This window comes from Silene latifolia, chromosome Y (assembly GCF_048544455.1).
Source record: "Silene latifolia isolate original U9 population chromosome Y, ASM4854445v1, whole genome shotgun sequence".
Lineage (NCBI taxonomy): Eukaryota > Viridiplantae > Streptophyta > Magnoliopsida > Caryophyllales > Caryophyllaceae > Silene > Silene latifolia.
The window spans coordinates 65,384,073-65,404,990 of NC_133538.1; the positions used below are offsets into that span (position 1 = coordinate 65,384,073).

The following is a 20,918-nucleotide window of genomic DNA, read 5'->3' on the forward strand; positions in this document are numbered from 1 at the left end:
AAAAAACAGAAAACTCTCGGCCAAAAAATAAAAATAAAACCCCTACGGCCGTTTTTTTTTTCTTTTTTTTTCGATTCTACAATTTTTTGTTCAAATTCATTTATGAAAGTCATCAAAAATAATTTCGTGGCCTTGGCTCTGATACCACTTGTAGGAAATATCGGTATACTTCTATTAACATTATAAGGATTATGACGAAATTATTATTATGAATACGAGTCATAAAAGAAATTACATAAACAAAATAGAAGAGGATTAATAATCAACCTTTGGTCTTTGCAAATTCGGCCTAAGAATAATATCAAAGTTGATATTCGCCTAATTGTTGCACCCAAGATGATATGAGAAATGCCCTTTTGATTTTGCTAGAATCGATCCCCAAAAATTTACTAATTAATTTTAGGATTTTGTTGTGTTTTTCTTGATGAGAGAAAAGCTAGGTCAAAAATAAAATTAGGTTAAGGAGAAATGATCTCCCACTCTCGTATTATAACCGAAATAAGAGAAGTAAAGGGGAGATATTTTTTTCTCCTAATTTTCGGCCAAATCAACCGAAATAATGAGAATAATCTCCTTAATTCCTCAAAATGTATAAAAAGTGTATAATTTATAAATTGTCATTTAATTTATTCCGTATTAATAAGTCTACACACAACAGCTTGCAGTCGATTTATTAATGCCGGTCTGCAATAATTTATTATGACAATATCGCATAATATATACTTTAACTATAAATATCGCATATTTATAATTTGCTAATTAAATATAACTGGTTACATTTAATTACGAGAACATCTTAATTCGTTTAAGCTAACATTATATACATTTATTAAATATAACATATTATATTCAATTTACGAAATGTGATTAATTGTCTCTCGGCTAATATTATTTAATTAGATTAAATAATCGTCTCATCAACACATTGACTAACTATTTAGTCAAATACATGGACTAACCTTTTAGTCAGGCATCAATGTGATTATATTTTCATACAATCACATCTCTCAAACACATCTTTTAGGTGTGACTTTTAGGGACCAGTTGATCACTGTCATCAGTATGATAATAACGTCAAACTTTCTAGCAAGCTAACCGTTATTAAGTAATCGTTAATCTACTGATAAAATACGAAGTATACCCTTGTGAACCTATAAGAGATTTATAAATGTTATCACACTAATTGTGGAGGACACAAGCTCCAACAAAAACAACTAGGTTTGCATGGCTATCTATTAGGTTAATGATTATGCTTTCCACTTAAAATAATCAACACAATATTTTTGCCGAATACACCCTACATTTCGGTCCATTTAAGATAAAATGGATTCCATTTTATCTTTGTCAATTTATCAATTTGTCACACGTCACAAGTCATGTAAAATTGTCATGTATTTTAAACGTATTAAAAATCAACGTATTAATAAAATACGTCATGTACAAAATCGACTTATTAATTCACAATTACTTGTACCAAAATTCTTTACCAATTATAATTACAACATCTTGTATTTATAATAAATCATTCATTCAGTTTCAATTATTTCCGTAAACAATAATTTCATCTAAGCAATAAAACAATTCGATTACTTAGACCGTGTCTCATTTAATCAAATTACAACGAGACACGTAAATATTACTTTCAAAATCGTCCGTCAATTTTAAGCAATTTAATTGACTCGTATCGTTATACGACCAAATAAATATTCAATTAAGAGTGTTTCCCTTTAGGTATGACCTAAGGGGATCAACTGATCACCACCGTCGCACGACAGTAATGTCAAACTCTAGTCAGCCAATCATTACCGATATGTGTGGACCAGTTGACCGTAAAATATTACATCCCACATGTATTCTTAAAATGATACTTAAACATGTGATCATCATGATCGACAGTTGTCATCGCATTATTGTCGGAGGACACATATTCCAAAAATCTCCCACTTGTCCTCGACAAGTGTGCGTCACCAATTTTCTTGTCCTATTACTATCTCCCACTCAATGAAAGGTGTCTTTCAGGTCGTACTTGCAAGTGATCATATCGAGAGTGGTTTCCTCGATCTGGAGAATAACTGATTGACCGGATTTATCTACCATAGATATCTTCTGAGCGTGGCCACGCATTTCCAGTTCATTACTCCTCAAGTGGCCCTGAGATATTGTTATAACCCTGACAAGGGGTGGACAATTCCTATCGCACTCATTCCCTTCGACTAGCCACAGCCATCATAACCCAAAATATACCCATTTGACCCCATTTTCGAAGGTCGTAGTAACACAAATCAAAGTTAATCTGAAACTGTGCCATCTTAGGCGAACAGTCTTTAGTCAAAAGAATCGACTCATTAGAATACTATAGTAGCTCTCGCCACGACCAGGCTATATAAATTTTTCAGAACTCTATAAGCGGTCATAAGGCCCGACAAATTGTTCCTAACATTTTGCCCATGTGATCGACTAGTCATCACACATGACTCCATGGCACTTGAACTTGCCATCAATCGCATCACACTCTAGTCACTTCGAGATTTCACCTCATGTAAGTAACTATGGGCGAATACAATGCTAATCCGTGTTCACGTTAACGGGGTTCAATTGTCTCTACAACCCGTTTGGATGTAACAAAGTATAAGGTGAGTTAATAATAACTCAAACGACAAATGTCGACATCACATTCGGGTAGTCAATACCATATTACAACCTTGTGATGTATATCGTAAGTGTGTAAACACCAGTCGATTGCAATAGATGTTTAACATACCATGTGTCCATGTGTTCAAACTTCTTTTATTGCATTTTCCTTTATATTCATGTTATCTCTCATAGCATGAACCTTACCAAGTACACATATAGGTTCCCAACCTTGGTTTGGGTTCTTTATCTTGAAAGAACTTTCTTGTTGTTTATCACATAACCAACGAATTTGTGCTGGATGATATAACTTGCACTGGTCAAGTGTTCTACCAACTCACAATGCACTAGGTATACGTTTTGTAGGGTCTTGCAACAATTGTCAAGATGATTAGCCTAGCACTTCACATAAGTCCTAGTATATTAGAAAATATTAGTTTTGAGTAGCTTCTTACTTTAACTATCTTTCCAAACTTCTTATTTCTCCTTTTAGCTTGAATAGCTTATGATTTTCATAAATCCTTACGTGTGTTCGAACTTCAATATGTGCTACCTCTTGTCACATAACAAAGTGTTCTGTCCAACATTGGAATCGCTCATTAGTTCTCCTCGAGAATTCATGACGATTCTTTTATGGCTTGCCAATGATTCATCACGCTCTTATGCATATGATTCATTATTGGACATGTGCATGATTATTCTAATGGCGGAAACATTAGTAATTTATAATCATGTGATCAACCATTCTTAGGTTCAATGAATGACCATGACTGCTTATGGCAATTCCATTTTCATTGACATGAATAACCTATGTTTCTCGTTGATTCGATGTGTATATCTTAATACCTATCCAACATCTCATGATGTGATTGGATTCATCATAGTCCATTTTCATCCAGAATTGAAAACTCAAATACTTCTTAGTGACAGATAGTATTAGCTCGTCATTCTCAATGAGTAATGAGTTATAAATTTTACAAGATGATTGCTCCCACTAAATTCCATGTCTTCACATGATAATTTCAAACTCCCACTTAATTCCACATGTTTCGTAATTGACTACTCAATCGAAACATTTCAAGAATTGAAATATATTTTGCTTTGCCAAGTTATTAAGATAAAACCAAATGTTCCCAACATATCTTTTCAAAATACCTATTTAGAAAAGGTTTCAATCTTAAACTTATGGAAAGAGATTTTAATCTCTAACTCATACATTTTATAATGATGCGTAGCAATGTCATTATTTAAATGTGAATTTCATTTAATATACGCCCTTCTCAAAAAATACCCTTTTCCGGAAGGAGGTTTAACCATTTCATTTTCATAATGAGGTTAAGTAATGACACTAGCGTGGTTAACAATTAATTTAGCTTTCGTAGATATTGGCATATCTTTCTTTGCAACTTTTAGTCATAAATCTCATTTACTTTTAAGGATGCAACTTTGTTTCATTTAGGCTCTTAAGTAAATATCAATATTGAAACTCTTGGTCAAATGTTGTACATAAACTAGCCAAATCTCTTGATAAGTCTTTTCATTAGTCATTTTTTTCCAAAACTTTCTTTTGGTCTCCTCGTGTAGTAATCTTGAGAAATCTTGAGAACATATTCTTTTCATTACTTCACTTGGTCTCTTATGTCATGTAGATTTCATCTATTGATTACTTCACTTGGTCTCTTATGTCATGTAGATTTCATCTATTCGAGACCATAGATCTCATCTATTCGTGTACACTATCTATATAGGTATACAAATCATTCTTTCTTGCGTAGATCTCATTTACTCAAGTACACAAATTTGCTTTGTGTTCTTTGTGTCTTCATTTTTCTCCCACTCTATCTTTAGAATAAATACACTAGAGATTCAAAGATAGCTTATGAGACACAAATAATGATTTTGAAGTATAAGGAGGACCATCTCATAGGTTGACTAATTGTTTTAGATTTGATAAGTGTACTTGGTGATTGACATTCCTTTAAGAGAGTTCATCAACTCAACATAACTTTATAATTGATCATACACAAGCCTTAAGCTTGTGGACATATATTGAATCACATCATTATAGTTGTCTATTAGATCACTTTAAGTGGATAATCATATGTTTTTATGTGCAAGCATATAAAGACGAATTTTTAGAACAAAGAAAATACGATAAAACGGGTGACTTAGGTTGCAAACCAAGCCACCATAATCCAAAATACAACAATTGTTTAGAAAGGATCAACCATTTCCATATCGAACACGGAAATCAAGAGGGCCTTTCTTGGTCTTGGAAGTGCTAGCTTCAAAAGTCTTAGCCTTGGTGAAAGTGGGAGCTTGCTTCTTACCCTTCTTCCCATTCTTCTTGAACTTTCCTTTGCTCTTGGTGCTTATGTTAAGCACATCCTTAGGTGGGTTAACATTTAACCCCATGTCTCTTTCGGTTTGCACAAGTAACTTGTGCAACTCTTCGAGAGGCACGTCCTTGTCTTGCATGTTAAAATTCACCCGGAATTGAACATACGTTTTGACTTTGGATAAGGAGTGTAGAATCCTATCTACAATGAGCTCTTTGGGGATTTCAACCTTTTGAATATTTAAAGTCTCGACTAGCTCCATCAATTTGAGCACGTGAGGGCTAACCTTTTGGCCCTCCTTAAAGTCGAGATCAAAGAATGCCGAGGCCGCCTCATATTGGACGATCATCGGAGTTTGTGAAAATATTGTCACAAGCTTGGAATAGATTACATTAGCGGTGCCCTTTTTAAAGGCTGTCCTTTGGAGATCCGCCTCCATCGCAAAAATCAACACATTTTTCATTGCGGCGGACTCCTTGTGGTAAGCCTCATATGTTTCCCTAGTGGCGGCACTCGACCTAGAATTTGGTTCGGGTAGAGAGGCCTCGGTGACGTAACGAATCTTGTCGTCACCTTGGGCGGCTAATTTGAGTTGGGCATCCCAATCGGAGAAATTTGACCCATTCTTTTCAAGTTTACAACGATCCATGAAGGATTAGAGCCATGAAGCATTAGTGAGAGGTGTGGCGTTGGTGTTTGGAGCGGCCATTAGTTATGAGAAATAAAAGTGGTCTACAAAATGAAAATAGAAGGAATAAAACATATGTCGTTTTCAAAAAATAATAATAACACTCGTAAAAATTTAATTTAAACAAGTTTTGCATTTATCTAGTAACCTCTACCCAACTTGATAAATGATTCCAAGACCCAAATTCATATTAAGTTGGGCAAGGGGTAGCCGATGGAACCCTTATCAATATAACTCGGTGGATTAACTTTTTAATCGATTCTACTTTTAGAACTCTTGGTCGATAAAATTACTCTAATGTTTATCTATAGCCCGGAACACATGCGACTACGGTCACGAATACTTCCGTTGAGGTCAATCCAAATTTCAAATAAATGTGTCCATGATCCAAATTCACATTAACTTGGGCACGGGGTAGCCGATGAAACCTTCATCAACATGAATTCGGTGGATAAACATTTATCACCCACTTCCCCTACGTAACAAGGTTTGTACCCCGGGGTGGCCGAGTGCACTCCCTCGCGAAATAGGTTTTCATGGTTTCTACTTTTTGGTAAGGCTATGTCTCAATTGTTTAATTTTAGCGAGAGGTCATGTCAATTTATCATCTATCACGTTTTAAGTGAACTAAAGCGGTGAACTACGATAATTGTAATTGACACGGTCGATAAACTCGATTAAAATGATAATGCATGTTTTAGTTATGGCGATTTAGCGATGCATGCAACATATAAATAAAATGCAAAGCATAAATAAAATCCTAGTATGGCCTTCATAAAAATAGTAAATCTGATAAACTATTACAAATTCGGAAACCAACTCCATTTGTCCCTTGAACTTCGGTTTTGGCACGCATCTCGAGGTAACACCGTCTTTAATGGATCGCCTTCTTGAGTGGCACCGTCTTCAAGGAACTCCGGAATAAATAAATTACATAACAAATTACATAATTTCCTATTATGCATTTGTAATTAAAATAAAAAAATCTATTAAATTACAAAACGGTGATACAAGATCACAATAAATTACAACCGAATCGATATTCCCATACATTTCGGATAATACCAATTAAAAACTAAGGCCATACTAAGTAAAATTACATAAAATAAAATTACATAAAATAAAATTATGACAATCATAAATAAAATGCAGCATTATAATATGTATGAACATGCCCAATTTTATGCTAAATCGCCTTTAAGGAGCCAATATCGTATATTAATAGGTTTTTATGGATTTGCATGATTCAACCTTTTAAAATCACAATAATTACATAAAATCATATTTATGTACTAGTTAATTACCCTAACCATCTTAGGACTAAAAATTAGTCTCCACTAACATATTGACAATAATTAACTTATATTTCTTAATATTGTTCATAAAAGGACTTATAATTACAAAATAATGCCATAAACTTCAAATAAATCATAAAAATTTCAAATAAATTTGAAATTTGAAATTTAAACTCATCAACATTCTGGAAAAATACCATGACACTCATAATGTTCAAATACTTAGGTTAAAAATTTCGAAATTTATCGAGGAAAAACAATGTTGCGGTTTATCGGATTTATCAATAATAATAACCATAAAAATATGAGAAAAATATTTTTATTTAATTTTAACTTTTAGATCTGAAATAGGTGATAAAATGCAATACGTGACGTTTTTCCTTAGTCATGAAGTATGTTTTAGCAATTTTTACTAATTAAAGTCACTACTTATGTGATTTTTTATCAAAAATTCATAAATCATGCATAAAGACTTCATTATAGCCAATTATTTTACACACATCTTATAAAATTGCATGTGACAACATACTAAATTTCTATGACCAGATTCGAAATATTACTCATATTAACCTATTTTTCCATTTAAATTCGATTTTCTCTTGAAAAATCCATATTTCGAGCATAAAAACTCATAAAATTATGAAAAATTACAGGTCATGAAAATATAATATATGTGAAAACCTATCCAAAAACCACTGGAAAAATCGAAGTTTAGCTAATTTTAGTCCAAAAATGGCATTTTTATCATAAAATCACATTTTTAATGCCATTATTATGTACAATGAACAATAAAAATCCATAAATTAACCAAAATATCCTAAATACATTTTAGGACCAGAAACTTTAACATGAATAATTGATTTCATGATATATCATAATAAACACAAATTTATAAGTATTATTTGTTAATCGTATAACTCGTAAAAACTATAACCGATTTGCATGCAAACAACCTAAGGCTCTGATACCACTTGTTAGAAATCTATATATCATTATACTCAACATATTCATATATGTTTCAATTTAATTTAGTCATAAAATGCGAGCCTATGAATCCTTACATTTTTTACCCATCACCTATCTTTTCAATGAGACTTGTAAGACATAAACCAACTCGAGTCTCATTAGACCATGCATGTTGTTGAGTAGGGAAGACTAAGTCGACTTGTAGGTGTTATACAATCTAATCGATTCGGCTCCGGGACCCAAACTTTCCTAGGATTGTAAGATATAACCCAACTCAATCCATCACAACAATAATTGCTTGCTTATAATTTGAGAACATGTTTGTATGATCAATTCCCATGAATCCCCTATGACCCCATGATAACCTAGTGCTTTTTATCAATTGTTTACAACCCTTTTTAATTCTTCTTGCTTGTTTACTTTTATTGCTATTTAGTTTAGTGACGTTCTACATCAACCCAAATTGTGACACCCCTAAGATACCACTAGTTGCAATAGAAATCTCATCTCAATTCCCGTCCCTTGGGATCCGACCTTTACTTGCCTCTTTACTAATTGTAGAGTTTTTTGTGAAGCTATAAATTGTGTTTTGGTCTAGGTGCTCCTAACGACAAGTTACCGAAAATATTTTAGTCCGACCAAAAATGGCGCCGTTGCCGGGGACGGTGTTCACTTGATTTAGATTTTTTTATATTGTTATTAGTTGTGTCTTTATTTGCCTTGGGGAAGTAAAACTCCTCAAGGTTTGTTCTAATTGTTTTCGAGTTGTTTGATATTTTGCATGTCTAGAAGGTCACAAGGTGACTTGTTACCTTTTGATCGTGAAATTGAAAGAACTTTGACAACCAATAGAAGACTTGCTAGGAGAAATTTGAGAGGTATTGGTGAGGTTGTAGATATTCAACCAACTATTGAGTTCATCAACCCTTTTGCAAGAGAAGGTAAGGAGAACCCAACACAAAATACAACACAAAATCAACCCACAATGCCTAAGTTTTCATCACATTCCGTACCCACCGAGGAGAACCTACCCAATGGTACTCCCACACCACAACATCTAACCGGAAATTTTATTGTCAAATCCGCATTTATCCAATTAGTCGAAAGAAGCCAATTTGGGGGGATGCCTAGTGAAGACCCTCACTCTCATATGGAGTCCTTTTGTGACTATTGTGATGCGATTTTTCAAACCGGTGTAACTCAAGACCAAATTCGATGGGTCTTATTTCCTTTTTCTCTAATTGGCACCGCGAAACAATGGTTGAAGGGCCTTGATAAGGCCACTCTCGGAATTGATTCTTGGAAAAAGTTGGCTCTAGGTTTCTACAAAAAGTTCTATCCACCGGAAAAGACTAACATGCTAAGAGCTCAAATTACGGGTTTTCAGCAAAGGGATGAAGAATCTTTGTATGAAGCTTGGGAGCGGTTCAAAGGAATTTGTCGCTCATGTCCTCACCATGGACTTAGCGAGTGGTTCTTGGTACAACAATTTTGGAACGGTCTATATGAAGATTCAAGGAACATTCTCAACATGGGATCAAATGGAATTTTCACCGAAGTTGATGACAATCAAACTTGGAACAAAATTGAGGAAATGGCGATCCATAACTCACAATATAGTAGACCTCGCAAGGCTACTAGAGGAGGAAAGCATGAAGTGGACTCCGTTACTCAATTGGGTGCTCAACTTAGTGCTCACATTGATACCATCAATTTGAAGTTTGAAAAGGCTATGGCTAGACTTGAAGAAGCCTCAAAATCACCAAAACATCATGTTAATGCCATGACAGCATCTTCATCAATCCCAAGTGGGATATGTGAGAATTGTGGAACTTTGGGACATGACCAAAGTGAATGTAGGGGAACAAATGAACAAGTGAATGCTTTCAAAGCATACAAGAGTGCTACCCCTTATTCCAACTATTACAATGAAAACACCAAATTCCATCCAAATCTCTCATACAAAAGCCAAAATGTTCAAAACCCTCAAACAATATACACCCCACCTCCCATGAGAAACAAAAATCAAAGATCCTTTTACAACCAAAACCAAGGTTACCAAAATCAATCTCCATACAATCAACAAAATGACCAAGGTTTTGATGTTCAAAAAGCGGTCCTTCAAATGCAAAAGAATCAACAAGAGTTTTTCACTCAAATGCAAAAGGATAGTCAAGCAAAGGAAACCACCATTAACAACATCCTAGCTCACACCAAAATGTTGGAAACCCAATGGACTCAACTAGCATCTTCAAGCTCACAAAGACAAAAGGGGCAATTACCACCTCAAAGTAATCCCCCAAGACATGAAACGGTTAGTGCCATTCACTTGAGAAGTGGTACAAGGTATGAAGCACCGAAGAAGCAAGTTGAGGATAAAGTTGTGGAAGCTAGTGACAAGGAAGAAATTGTGCAAAACTCCAAGGATGGAGAACCATAAAAAGAAGAAATCTCAAAGAAAAATGAAGACAAGGTCAAGGAGAAGGAGCCCATTGTGATTAGACTTCCTTTTCCAAGTCGTCAAGCCAAGCCCAAATTTGATGACCAACTTGGAAAATTTAAGGAAATTGTGAAGAATTTGGAAGTCTCAATTCCTTTCACGGAATTAATCAATCACGTGCCGGCCTATGCGAAATACATGAAAGACATCCTCACAAAGAAGAAGTCGATCCGAAAGCTTGAGACTATCGCCTTCACTAAGGTGAGTAGTGCAATACTTCAAGGGTGTTCACCTCCAAAACTCAAGGATCCGGGAAGCTTCTCAATACCGTGTACCATTGGCGACACCACGATCAACAAAGCCTTATGTGATCTAGGGGCTAGTGTGAGTGTTATGCCGTACTCGGTGAGTAAAAGTTGGGGATGGGAGAGCTTAAATACACCAATATCACACTCCAAATGGCCGATAGATCGACGAAGACACCATTAGGGATATGGGAAGATGTTCCCGTACGAATTGGGAAATTTTTCATCCCGGTGGACTTTGTCATTGTTGATATGGAAGAAGACTCCACCATTCCAATCATTCTAGGAAGACCTTTCTTACACACCGCGGATGCGATGATTGATGTGAAACATGGAGAGCTCACTCTAGAAGTGGGAGATGAGAGTATAACTTTCAATCTTGACAAGACCATGAGAGCTCCCTGTTTTCATGAACCATGTTTTATGATTGATCATTATAGCCGGAAGGATGATAGGAAGAAGTCGGAACTCCAATGGAAGAAGAAAATTGAAGATGCTCCATTCAAAGAGCAAGTGAATTGTAACAAAGAGAGCTTGAAAAGCTCACCAAAGTCAAGCAATGAAGAAGATGGCCTCATTGGCCAAGACAAGAAAATGGGAGAGTTGTCTCTATCAAGTCAAGAGATCTTTAGTGATCAAGTAGATGAAGTTTGTGGTCTTTGGGACGATGAGTTTGAAGGGATTTTCAATCCCTATATTGGTAATGCTATCGATCAAGACCGACAACAAGGGCAAAGATCTATTGAAGATCTTTATCATGACAATGAACAAGCTTTTGATTACTTCTTCAAGGTGTTAAGCAACATCAAAAACACCTTGGACATGCCCCCATGACATCTCACTAAGGATGAGAGTTTGGTGGAGTCCTCCCTAAACCACCATTTGTAAATATTTCTAACTCCTAACTCGCATTTTAATTCTCATATTGCATTTTTGTCATTTTTGGATTTTTATGCCTTGATCAAGATAATTATCATGTTTGAGAGAAGTGAGGGAGGTACTAATGATTTCAATTGATATGTAGTCCTTTAGCTTAGTGTGGGGATAGCAATTGCCTAGGCTATCCATGCCTTAGTAGTGCTCCCACAATGAAGAACACGAGATTTTGAAGAATGAAAAATGACGCGGGATATGCAAGTACACGGATGGAACTGAATTCGGGTAAAAGGGGAAGAATCCGAGCGTTTTCAAGAGAACCCGCCCGTCTTCAGGCAACCCGGGCGTCTTGGTCCGAATCCGCTCGTCCTTCATGAGCTGAAATTTTTATATTTTGGGACTGTTAACGAATCCGGGCGGCCTGCAAAAGAATCCGCCCGTCCTCAAAAAGACGCCTGTCCTTCAAGGGAAGCCGCCCGTCCTTTTGGCTGAGAAAAACAAGAAAAATCCCTGGAAAGAAATCCGCCCGTCTTCACTGAAAGACGCCCGTCCCGCAGCTGAACAATCCGAGCGTCTTTGCTCAAAGACGCCCGTCTTTAGGCGAGGATTTCCCAACCTGAACGAGACGAGAATCCGGCGTCCGAAGGAAAGCCGCCCGTCTTCCCCCTGCATTTCAAAATTTTTGCGTCTTTTATAAACCCCCTCCCACATTCATTACTTCATTCCTTCATTCAAAACACTACCCATAAACCCCAAAACTCAAAACCCTCATCCTGTCCATCACAAAAACAAGATTTCCTCAACCACATTCATCAAAATCAAATCAAAACATCCTTCTAACAAAAATTAATCACTCCTCTTTCAACAAAAATCAAACCAAGAACAAAATCTTCAACCTTTGAGCCGATTTTTGAATTTATAAAGGCAAAGTCTTTCATCATAAAATCGATTTGGGTACACTTGGAAATTGAAGATTTTCACTCTTTTCTTGGTTCAAGCATCAATGGCAAGGACAAAAGGAGCAACAAAGGCACCAAAGGCAAAGGCACTCTCAACAAGACAAAAGAGTCTTCAAGCAAAGAAAGTCTTATTGGCTATGGTGGTAGCTAGCTCAAACTTGGAAGTGCAACAAGAACAACCTCCCTTGGAAGCAACAACATTTACTACTCCGGAAATTGCTCAACTTTCGAACTATCCGGAGGTAATTTTCATTTCCAAATCCCATAGGGAAACTTTTGCCAAGTTTGCTAAAAAATCTTTTATATCCACCAAGTTTATTTGTGAAGATGCCTTAGATAAGTTGGGTGTCCTTGAGCAAACTAGAGCCTTCTTTAAAGCCATGGGGTTGGAAAAACTGTTTACAACAAAAGAATTGACATACCCCTCCCTTACCTTAGAATTCTTGAGTTCTTTGAAAGTTACAAAGGTAGAGACCATGGAAAACATCGAGTTCCGCCTAGCTAATGTTAGTAGGCGCATCTCCTTTGAGGAAATGAGTAAAGCTTTGGGTCTTGATGATTCACCTAGTTATTTCAAGAATGTTGGCAAGTATGACCCCGCTCCTCTTTGGGAGGCGATATCCGGAAGGAAATTTGAGAACTATCATGCTAGTCACGCTCTATTAGTCCACCATCCGAGCATTAGAGTGTGGCACAAGGTCATAGGGAACACCATCATTACAAGAAAACACACCAACCACTTTACCAAGCTCGATTTTGTTCTTCTTGAGTCGGCCTTAAACATTGGAAGGGAATTCACCAAGACTTTCAACTCTCTAAGGCTTTTGGTGGATAGATGGCTAAATGTTGATTGTGGGAAGCAAGGCACTACCGTTATTGTAAATGGAGGTCTAGTCACTCTTTTGGCTAAATACTTTGATCCGAACTTCAACAAGGATAGCAAGTATGTGGCGAAAAAGGGTGGTCATCTCATTGATTTGGATACTATAATAAACAAATACAAGTGGGTCTCTCATAACCCTCTTGACACCAAGTATGGGTGGCTCACTAGTGAGGCTAGATCGTTTACTTTGCCTTCGAAGATTTGTCGTTTAAGTGTCCATCGGACCAACTATTTCCTTCCCCTCTCAAAAGAGGCCGAATACATTATCCGACAACAAAGGGATTGAAATGCCCTCCTCTTCCATTGCCACACCACCCTATCCTTTCACTTACCAAGAGTTCAAACCCGAAGGTGTTGAAGCAAGCAAAGATTATATGACTCTTCTTATGCAAGAGATGCACAAGCAAGCTTTTAAGGATCGGGAAGATGCTTACTTAGCCCAATATCTACCCCTCCTTCATTTAGCTAGGCAAGGACTCCTTGATCCTTCATGTCCTTTGCCTAGTTGGGCGGATAGGGAAGTCTTCTTTCCGAGTGCATCTAGGGATGAGAGTCCGGGTGACGATGAGGTTGTCGGTGATGCGGTTGATAATAGCATTGATGAAGAGGCTAGTGAAGAAGAAGAAGAGGATGATGAACAAAGTGAACAAGAAAGTGAAGAGGGAAGTGGTGATGAGTCCACTTCTATTGAGGAAGATGATGATAGTGATGATATGATTGAAGATTAACAAGCTTTGGAGGCTCCTACCCTCTTGAGGTTTGTCTATTTCTCTCTTTGTTTTATTTATTTATCTTGATCATGATTGAAGTAGTCCTAACAACATAGAGGACTAACACCTCGGCCCCATTGAGGTGTTCTTATTTTATGCATTGCATCGTGTGTGCATGAACTACACCCAACCTTAGGACATTAGCAATAATGTCTAACTCGGTTTGGGGAAGTACATAACATGCACAACGGGAGGTAATCTAAATTATCCTCTCCGTCATAAACAAAAACCATGCATCATGTAGTGTAGATTAGTGTAGCTTGCATTTAGTGTAGAATTCATGCATCATGCTTACATGATTTCCCATCATTTTGGCCATTGAGGACAATGCCCATATTAGTGTGGGGATGGGGAATTCTAACTTAACTTCTATTCAAAAATCCAAAAAAATTGAAAATTTCAAAAAACCATAATAATTTGAAAATTTGAAAAACCAAAAACATGTTCATTTCCTTTGTAGTGTAGTCGTGTATATATTATTGTATATATTGTGTTTGTTTTACCCTTGTTCACATTGATCGACTACGCCACATCCGAGATATGAGGATATTGAAGACTGCATGGTATGATCTTTCCAACCTCGTTTTTCCTCTTTATGTTAATGACTATGTGGCTTTATTTTGATTGATGAGGTATAAAAATGTGAACTTAGGACTTGCATTTAGTTTACATGTCATATTAGTTGGTAGAATCATTTGCATTAGGATTTTTATATGTTAGTTGCATCATGGCATGTAGTTGCATGTTAGAAAAATTTTGCGAAACCGTCTACTTGGGAAGCTTGACAAGTGTATATAGGCCCTAGTAGATGCTTTTTCTTCTTAAGACTTTGCTTGTTAGAATACTTGTAAAACATCCTAGGATGTGTCATGCTAGTATCCTTCACTACAAGGAAAATGTGGGTTAGTGACGGCCCTACCGACGGAAAAAAGAGGCCGTCAGAAAATACGGGTTACTGACGGATTTGTGACGGAATTTCCTTCAGTAACTATTTCTGACGGACATTCCGTCATTAACTATTGGCGCGTTGACAAAGTCAAAGACGCCAAAAAACCTGTGACGGAATTTCCGTCAGTAATTCCATAAAACTGACGGAATTTCCTTTATTGCTATTCACATGCAAGAATGGAGTACAGCTGGAAATTATTTTAGCCCATTGACGGAATATCCGTCACTTTTTTCAAAATCCTGACGGAAATTCCGTTAGTGGGCCAAGATATTTGAATTCTGTGTTGATGACAGGCTGTCACAATAATTGGTCCACTGACGGAAATTCCGTCAGGATTTTGAAAAAACTGACGGATATTCCGTCAGTGGGCCAATAATTGTGACGTGTACAGTCACTTAAATTATTGTCTGCTAAAGTGGACATCTGACGGATTTTCCGTCAGTAAAATAGGAATACTGACGGAATTTCCGTCAGGATTTCTATTTTACTGACGGGAAATCCGTCAGATGCCCTTATAAACTAAGACACGGGAACACTTTCCCCTCACTTTACCAAATTTCCCCCAAATCAATTAAAAATCGTCAACCCTAACCTCCTTAAAACCCGACACCACCACCACCCTCCTCCACTTCCGGCGCCACCACCACCACCACCAACACCACCACGCCGTTGCCATCACTATAAGGTAATTAACTTTCTCTTTTTTTCCTCTTTCCTTTATCTTTTTCCTTCTCCTTCATCCTTTTCCTTCTCCTTTTCTTATTTACCTTTTTTTTTCGTCCAGCCCGCCGCCAGCGGCCTTCACGTCCGCCGCCACTGCCCCTTCTTTTTCATTTTTTTTGTCAAGTTAATTAGGTATTACTCCTTTTAATTTTTTTAATTAGTTTAATTAAGTTATTGTTTTTAATTGTTGTTGAAAAAGGGTTGGTGTTGATGCATGTTGACTTAGGATAAAAGCCAATGTTGTGACGGATGTATGTTGTTAATGTATGTTGTTAATTTAGATTATTAGTTATATTTTTTTTTAATGTATGCATGTTGACTTAAGATAGATATTTAATTTTATTGTTAAAAATTAGATTATTGTTAAATGTTAATTAGAATAGATATGAATTAGACTAGATATGTAAAATGAAAACTAAATCATGTTAGTTTATGTTAAATTAGATTATTGTTAAATTTTTTTGAACAACTTATCAACACCATCATGGATGTACCAGGTAAAACTAAATTTGACCCTAAGGGTAAAGAAGACTTTAATGAACTTTGCTATAAACGGACCACATCATCTAGGTTTGTTTTATCTACCGCGGAGAAAAAGGCTCTATGTGACTGGGTTACTAACTTAAAATTCCCGGATGGTTATGCTTCAGGTTTGAGTCGGTGTGTTGACCATAAAAAGATGGTGTTACATTCCATGAAAAGTCATGATTGTCATGTCTTTATGGAACGACTACTCCCCGTTGCCTTGAAAGAGTTGCTCCCCACAGGTCCTGGGAATGCAATAACTGAGATAAGCCAATTTTTTAGAGACCTGTGTACTTCTACGATTAGAGTTGATTCTATGGAACGTCTGGAGTCAAACATTGCGGAGATAATATGCAAGTTAGAGAAGATATTTCCCCCGTCTTTTTTCAATTCCATGGAGCATTTGCCTCTTCACCTACCTTATGAAGCAAAAGTTGGAGGACCTGTTCAATATCGATGGATGTATCCATTTGAGAGATTTCTTAATCATATAAAAAAAAAAGATTGGCAACAAAGCTCGGATTGAGGGTTCAATATGCAACGCTTTTTTGTTAGAGGAAATTTCAAATTTCTGTTCTTTTTATTTCGAAAATCACATTGACACAAAAGCAAAAGACTTAGATGTTGGTGTAAATTCCGATGACCAGTTGAAATCTAAGTTACCTGAGTTATTCAATGATGACATGGGAACTACAACCGGGAAATGTATACAGAGGTACTTAACTGAGAAAGAGTATGAAGAAGCTCATTTTTATGTGCTAAGGAACTGTGGAGATTTTTTAGAGACTTATGAAAAGTAAGTTAATACTTCATCATTACTCAATTGTTTTTTAATTATCAAATTAGATCGAATTTATAGGTAACTAATACATAATTAAAACATGCTTTCCCTACTTAGAGGGAATTTGAAGCACATATCAAAATCAATTTTCCTGATGTCACATCCTCTGATGATGTTTGGGCATCACATGACAAAAGTTTTCCGAAATGGTTCCGAAATCAAGTAAGTGATGATACATTTTCTTTGAAATTGAACTATACATTTAGATTTCTTATTAGATATTGAAAAAAATATGACAACTTAATTAACATTTTTTTATTCATAGGTTCATAGATTGAAGGATCGTCTAATAATAGCTTTAGCATTGGGTCCTAGTAACATGGTGAAGTCTTGGAGACGGTATTCCATCAACGGCTATAAGTTTCGAGCTTATAAGGAGGGAGTTGATGTTTCGAAGTCTACGTTAAGCAATGGGGTTTCTGTGAATTCAACTAAAGGGTTGGACTACTATGGAACCCTAAATGAAGTAATTGAGCTTTTTTATTATGCCGAGCAAAGGGTTTATAGGGTTATATTGTTTAAATGTGATTGCCCCGATAATTCCCCACAAGGACTTAGTATCCATAAGGTTTATGGACTTGTAGATGTAAACGAGAAAAAGAAACTTCGTGGACATAACCCATTTGTGGCAGCTTTTCAAGTTGATCAAGTTTGTTATGCTCCTTATCCAACCATTAAGAAAGGTAATCAAGGTATTCAGTGGTCCGCGGTTTTTAAAACCAAGGCAAGATCACAAGTTGATGCTCCTATTGAATAAAGTGTCTTTCAAGAATATGTGGTTGTGAATGATCACTCAATTTCACCGATTTTGTTGGAAGATATAGAGGATGAAGATGTATACGAAGTGACAGTGGAAAGAGGTCAAGGGGAATAGGACAGAGACGTCAGAGAAGAAGGGGATGAAGATGAAGTTGAATAACTTATTAGATACGAAAATGAGGAATCAGAGGAAGAAGTAGGAGTGCTTTTTTCAGAAGATGAACTTGTTTTGATTTGTAGTGATAGTGATAGTGAGGAGGACTAGTTGTAATTGTACAATTATTAAACATTCAATAAAATTTGCTCTCCGTTTTTTATTACTTGTCGTTCTAGGCTATTTGGTTTTTTGTTTTATACATGTCGTTTTAGCTTAACATCAATAGTGTGTTTCAATTTCCAAGGTTTGGTTATAAGAAACCTCTCAATTCAGCCAATAAAATGCATTAAAGAAGAGGCAAGTGGTAATTAGTTCACAGTTTTCCATAGTGTTTTTTTCAATTGTTTATATATACCCTGCATAAATGGTTGTTTTGAACTAACGATTTTTTTTTGAACTAACAATTTGAATTGTTTACATGCAGTGATTATGCCGAACATTTTTCGCCGTGTTTTTGGGAGCAATAGTAATGCAAATGCATCTCAACAGAATCGGGAGGACGACGAGGTTGAGAATGAGGAAGATCCTGAACCTCCATCACGAAGACAGGAGAACATGCAGGTGACTCTCTCAGCGGCCCGTGCTCGGCCAGATCATTTTTGGTATGTTTATGTTAATTTTTTAATTTTTAAAAAACTTAACATTTACAGTTTTAATTTCAAATATTTATGTGTTTTTCAGGTGGGATAACGAACCAATCAAGAAATATGTTACTTGGTCGTTCACTCGTAACACAGGAGATAAGTACTTCACTAGGTGGGGTAAAGCGAGTAACGCACAACGTCAGAAGATGTGGAATTACTTTGCGGTAATTATGTTTTTCAATAATAATTTTCTTAAGTTTATAATAATTTTCTTAAGTTTATAAGAATTTTCATAAGTTTTATATAACTAATTTCACACTTGTTTTTGAAACAGGGTCATGTAAGATCCATCGATCCTGAGTATGATCTTATTCCTAAGTGGCAGGCGAGGGTAACGAGGCGGATTACCACTCTTATTAATGGACTAAAATATAACAAGAAACCGCCAAAGTTTATATCCGTCACTCACAATCTTCCCCATTTTCCCTGAAATCACATAAAATTCCACGTGTTAGATACCACCGACGGAATTTCCGTCAGTAATGCAAAAAACTGATGGTAATTCCGTCACTTCTGCGCTGAAAATAAAGACGGATTTCCCGTCACAGATCCGTCAGTTTTTTTATAGACCGACGGAAATTCCGTCAGGACAGGTTTTTTACTGACGAAATAAGCTGACCCTGATTACTGACGGAATTTCCGTCAGGAAATTGAAATACCGACGGAAAGGCCGTCAGTATGGCCTTAATTTTTCCGTCAGTTTCCCACGTTTTCGTTGTAGTGCTTTGACCCATGGTTTAAGGCCTAGTCAAGAGTACCTTGTGTGATAACTCCTTGGCTACCGTTTATTCCAAGGTGACCCTTGAAACCATGCATCCATCATCCATGTTCTACCATACATTTTTGTCATCAAAGGGAATGGGCACAAAAAGAAATCAATTTGAGTTCAATGAAATGAAAAGTGAAAGAAAGTTTGCAAAAAAATGCATCAAATGAAAACAGGAGCAAAAATAGAACTCCTAGAGCTTCAAATATAAGCCACCCTCACTACATATGGGGTGACTTTGAAAATGTTCAAAAGAAATGCAAAGAATGTTGTCAAGTGTTGAAATGCCAAAAATCAAAAGAAATGGCAAGAAAGTGTGCTCAAATGTTATATGCCACATGAAATTGGGGGGAAAAACAAAAATGAAAGCAAACTCTCAAAGTGAAACTCAAATATCTATTGATCCCTTTATCCACCGTATCCATTTTTGTGCATGGTAGAGAGGGGACGACCCTTCTTCTTGTCTAGGCAAGAGGGGGAATTCCGCGATCCTCCAGTGTTTCTAACACCATAGGGAGTCTACTCTTGACAAAAGCATTTAACGATTGAGGATAAAGGTACCCTAGCTTGACACAACTTGGAGGTGATTTATTGGTATCCTTCTAGGCTTAGTAGTTTGAAGAAATTGCATCTATGAAAGAGTGTGTACCCTTGAATTGCTTCCCTGGTAGATAATTTCCGCCACTTAGATGAGGAAAGTGGCTATTCTTTTGTAGATGCATCCATTATTTGTTTTTGTGTGCTTAATGTTTGGATGTGTCGCCATTTTGGCAAGACCCACCTTGCCTTGCAAGACGGCATCCTACCTCATGGTTGTCTTGTTGTGAGTTTAAGGGGCGGAGTGAGACCCGCTAATTGTCTCATATCGGCTATGTTATTAGGTTAGTTTAAATAATGGTCCTAGTCTTTGTCACCTCTTTACTCAGGACGAGCAAAGGTTCGGTTTGGGGATATCTGATGTGACCATAATTAGAGCATATTTAGTCCCCGAATTAGCCTTGTTCCCATGCTTTTTAGTGCATATTTGGGTCATTTATTGTCTTTAGTTTTTTGTTTTGCATATTCTTTGAGGTTTGTGTCCTTGGTAGGAAAGGAGTGCAAACCTTGCATTTTCATGGCAAAACGAGACTAAATTGATTGAATTCAATGACCAAGCATCAAGGAGAGACAAGATTAGAAGGCCTTTGTACATACTATAGTAGATGGGCAATGATGAGAAAAGATCCTTGCATCCCCGAGGAAATCCCCAAGGATTTTATGAAGAAAAGGGAAGAAAAGAAGAAGAAATGTGACTGTACAGCAATCCGTGCGGATTGTCCTGAAGGCGCCCGTCCTCCATCTTCACAATCCGTGAGTCTTCACTCCAAGACGGCCGGGCAGCAACCTTAGAAGACGCCCATAT

At 36.6% G+C, this 20,918-nt stretch overlaps 1 non-coding gene across 1 annotated transcript; it reads right to left on the reverse strand.

Annotated features, from left to right (window-relative positions):
- Nucleotides 1–9,276: 9,276 nt before the first annotated feature.
- LOC141634566 (small nucleolar RNA R71) lies at nt 9,277–9,383 on the reverse strand. Its single transcript, XR_012539294.1, has one exon. It is a non-coding gene; the product is annotated as a small nucleolar RNA R71 (small nucleolar RNA).
- Between the last annotated feature and the right edge of the window lie 11,535 nt (nt 9,384–20,918).